Here is a 4,678-nt window from a genome sequence, read left to right as displayed (position 1 = left end):
ACGAGGCTCGGAGGCCGAACACGAGGTACTGCGCATGCTCTTAGACCCTGAGGCGCATGCTCAGTAGCATCTGCTGAAGTGTCTAACCTGTACGAGGCTCGGAGGCCGAACACGAGGTACTGCGCATGCTCCTGGTCTCTGAGGCGCATGCTCAGTAACATCTGCTGAAGTGTCTAACCTGTACGAGGCTCGGAGGCCGAACACGTGGTACTGCGCATGCTCCTGGTCTCTGAGGCGCATGCTCAGTAGCATCTGCTGAAGTGTCTAACCTGTACGAGGCTCGGAGGCCGAACACGTGGTACTGCGCATGCTCCTGGTCTCTGAGGCGCATGCTCAGTAACATCTGCTGAAGTGTCTAACCTGTACGAGGCTCGGAGGCCGAACACGTGGTACTGCGCATGCTCCTGGTCTCTGAGGCGCATGCTCAGTAGCATCTGCTGAAGTGTCTAACCTGTACGAGGCTCGGAGGCCGAACACGTGGTACTGCGCATGCTCCTGGTCTCTGAGGCGCATGCTCAGTAGCATCTGCTGAAGTGTCTAACCTGTACGAGGCTCGGAGGCCGAACACGTGGTACTGCGCATGCTCCTGGTCTCTGAGGCGCATGCTCAGTAACATCTGCTGAAGTGTCTAACCTGTACGAGGCTCGGAGGCCGAACACGTGGTACTGCGCATGCTCCTGGTCTCTGAGGCGCATGCTCAGTAGCATCTGCTGAAGTGTCTAACCTGTACGAGGCTCGGAGGCCGAACACGTGGTACTGCGCATGCTCCTGGTCTCTGAGGCGCATGCTCAGTAACATCTGCTGAAGTGTCTATACTGTACGAGGGTCGGAAGCTGAACACGTGGTAATGCGCATGCTCAGTAGCATCTGCTGAAGTGTCTATACTGTACGAGGGTCGGAAGCTGAACACGTGGTAATGCGCATGCTCAGTAGCATCTGCTGAAGTGTCTAACCTGTACGAGGCTCGGAGGCCGAACACGTGGTACTGCGCATGCTCCTGGTCTCTGAGGCGCATGCTCAGTAGCATCTGCTGAAGTGTCTAACCTGTACGAGGGTCGGAAGCTGAACATTTGGCACTGCGCATGCTCAGTAGCATCTGCTGAAGTGTCTAACCTGTACGAGGGTCGGAAGCTGAACATTTGGCACTGCGCATGCTCAGTAGCATCTGCTGAAGTGTCTAACCTGTACGAGGCTCGGAGGCTGAACACGTGGTACTGCGCATGCTCCTGGTCTCTGAGGCGCATGCTCAGTAGCATCTGCTGAAGTGTCTAACCTGTACGAGGCTCGGAGGCTGAACACGTGGTACTGCGCATGCTCCTGGTCTCTGAGGCGCATGCTCAGTAGCATCTGCTGAAGTGTCTAACCTGTACGAGGGTCGGAAGCTGAACATTTGGCACTGCGCATGCTCTTAGCCTCCGGCAACTGAAGGGTTAGTTTTTCGAACCTGCGCATGCACCTCTTTTCCTGTGAGTGTCCGTTAGTAATGGCCAATCAGGACTTGGACTTTCAAAATAAGTTAGGTGCGTCATTTGCATTTTTAATGACGTCACATGAATGGACATCACCCCACGTTTGACCGCCACAGCATCACAGGAGGCGGGAACCAATGCTGCAAGGTTCCCACAATCAATAAAACACAATGCGTGGTTCTGTGCAGCGGTATTTGTGCACGTGTGTCCCATTCCCACATGTATGATAACATTAGTGGTGAAAGCATTTTACACGCACACGTGTAACTAAGCTTCCCAGCCTGTAGGGCTGTCATGCCCACAGGGAACTGACCTGTAAGATTAGCATCAAGGCTCTGTGCAGCAGGAGCCCTGCACCCCCATAGTGTGCATCTGTGTTTACATCATCAAAGTGAAATTACAGAACATAACATTAAAGGTGTTTTATCAGACACGCATGCACACGTGCAAGCGTGCCACACGTATCTAAGCTTCCCAGCCTGTAGGGCTGTCATACCCGCAGGCAGTGCTGGTCATTGGGCCGGCTCTTGGCGGATCCGAGATCCGGCACCAGATGTGAAGCCGGATCTCGGGATCCGACCAGAGTCAGCCGCCCAAACACCAAACCCATGCTCTCCAGCTGGGTTTCGAGGAGAGAAAAAAAAAAATCCCGCAATGGCATGGCGTAGGGTAGGGGGCGGAGCAGGTCATTGCCGCCATTAGCGCTCTTCTGGCTCCGCCCCCCTACGTACCACAACAGCAGGACACGGGAACAGACCTTCTTAAGGAAGGCTGTCCTGCACTTTCACTAGGAGTTCTTCATGCAGGCACCACAGCTGGGCCCGCGAAGGCGGGGGCTGTGCTGCTCGGAGCAGTCTGCATCGAGCAGCACAGCCCCCACCCTCGTGGGCCCGGCAGATCTACTCTGCCCTGTGCGAGGACAGTGCACACAGAGTAGATTACTTTGTGCTCAGTGCTCGCACAGGGCATTGCTTTGAATGCAAAATTCAGGGTTCCTATGGCTTTATTTTAAATGAAACCGCTCCAGAACGGTTTCATTTTAAAATAGTGTAGGATGAAGTTCAAACTTGCACTTTTAGTGCACTGCACTGAACGTTTCCCTAAACAGCAGGTACTAGGGTGGCCAACTCTTTGATAGTCTTTTGCGGGACACTTGCCCACAATGCAGTGATGACATCACGTCATTCACATTTGACCCGCCCCTTTTTTAATGTAAATATTTTTAATGGCTCTTAATTCCTGGGTTAATTGAAATGCAAATGGCTGTCCTTGGGAGGTGATAGTCACGTTTGTAACTGCAAACATGACCATCACGACCCCAGGAACAAAGCATTAGCTTTTGAATGAAGCCAGGAGTCAGAGCATTACAGCTTGACCTGGACGCTCAAAAGGAGCCAGGGCTGTGGAGCCGCCCAGAGAAACAAAGCAGCAGGTGGCAGCGCCGTGCTGTGTACATGGCCACTTCAGTTTGGAGAGTGGCTGTGCTGGAGGCAGGTTATCCCTACGAAACTGCGTCCCGCATAGCCACTCTGCAAACTGCAGGACAGAGTCCCTAATTGCAGGACAATCCCACGAAATCCGGGACAATTGGACACCCTAGCAGGCACATTTGTTTTGGGGTTTGTATTGTGCATGGGAGGGTGCAGGGGTGGTGGTGAGGTTTGTGGGGAGTGGTAATGATATCATATTTTGGGTGCACCAGCACCATGGAAGTGGTTTAAAGTGGAATTGATATGTAGCTTAAAAAAAAGTAGCATGAAAGAAATTGCTGTTTTATACTATTATTTTGGACATTTCCTTTGATCGGAGGTCACCTGCCAGCTCCGCCCCTCTAAACCCTGCCTCCTCAAACACTGCCCACCCCCAAAACTCTGCCCCCATCTCGGGCCTTGTGGGATCCCCCACCATATTTTTTTCATTTCCACCACTGCCCACAGGGAACTGACCTGTAAGATTAGCATCAAGGCTCTCTGCAGCAGGAACCCTGCACCCCCATAGTGTGCATCTGCCATCAAGAGTGAGATTACAGAACATAACATTAAAGGTGTTTTATCAGACACGCACGCACACACACACATGCATGCGTGCCACACGTATCTAAGCTTCCCAGCCTGTAGGGCTGTCATGCCCACAGGGAACTGACCTGTAAGATTAGCATCAAGGCTCTGTGCAGTAGGAGCCATGCAGCCCCCATAGTGTGCATCTGTATTTACATCATCAAAGTGAAATTACACAACATAACATTAAAGGTGTTTTATCAGACTCTGACAAACAAGATGTAGAAAAGTGCATTCATTCAATTGCACCCTATGTGCACTAAAGAATAGCATAGCTCTCAACCATCTGTATCGCAAAAGCGGGTGAAAACCCCCGATTTTATTTTTGGAGGGTGAGAGGCCTATTGAAACGAATGGGCGTGCTGGAGGCTTGGTGGGTGAGTCAGCTGTTTACAAGGCGGGTGACAACCGCCAAAAGCGTGTGAGTTGAGAGCTATGGAATAGTCAGGGGTCTGTGCTATCTGGAAATGCTATTTCATTAATTGTCATAAAGTCTCTCCATAGCAGACACCCGGCTGGTGTGCAAGGTGGTATTTAATGCTCTGATTACTTACCGGTAATCTTCATTACTCCTAGTCATACTCTTCCTCGTCACACTCTTCCTCGTCTGGCTTAAATCTCCCACGCTTTCCAACCAAACCTCGATCTTCTCCTACCACTCTCTGTACGACTCATGCCTCGCCTCGGCTAAACGCTCCTACTGCTCTAACCTTCTCCACACCCAAGCCTCTCACCCTCGCCGCATCTTCCAAACTCTCTCTCGTCTTCTCTCCCCTCATTCCCCTGATCCCTCTACCTCTTCCACCCTTTCTCCTTCTGACTTTGCTAATTTCTTCTCCTCCAAGATTCTTGCCCTTTGGCAAATAATCAATAACTTCTCTTATTCTCCCCATCCCCTTATCCCCTCCCCCCTCATCCTGCATGTCCGACTTCTCGCCTGTCTCTCCTTCCGAAGTCGCCATCCTCCTCACCAAAGCCCACCCCTCTTCTGCTCCAACTGACCCTCTCCCCTCCCTTCTTATCCCTAACATCTACCCTCTTCTTATTCCTTACCTAACGTCCTTCTTCAACACCTGCCTTTCCTCTGCTAGCTTCCCCTCTGCTTTCAAGCATGCCACTATCATTCCGATTTTGAAGAAACCTTCTGCTGAT

This window comes from Ambystoma mexicanum, chromosome 2q, assembly GCF_040938575.1.
Source record: "Ambystoma mexicanum isolate Mex_15411 chromosome 2q, UKY_AmexF1_1, whole genome shotgun sequence".
Classification (NCBI taxonomy): domain Eukaryota; kingdom Metazoa; phylum Chordata; class Amphibia; order Caudata; family Ambystomatidae; genus Ambystoma; species Ambystoma mexicanum.
Note: the sequence above shows the minus strand (reverse complement) of the source record.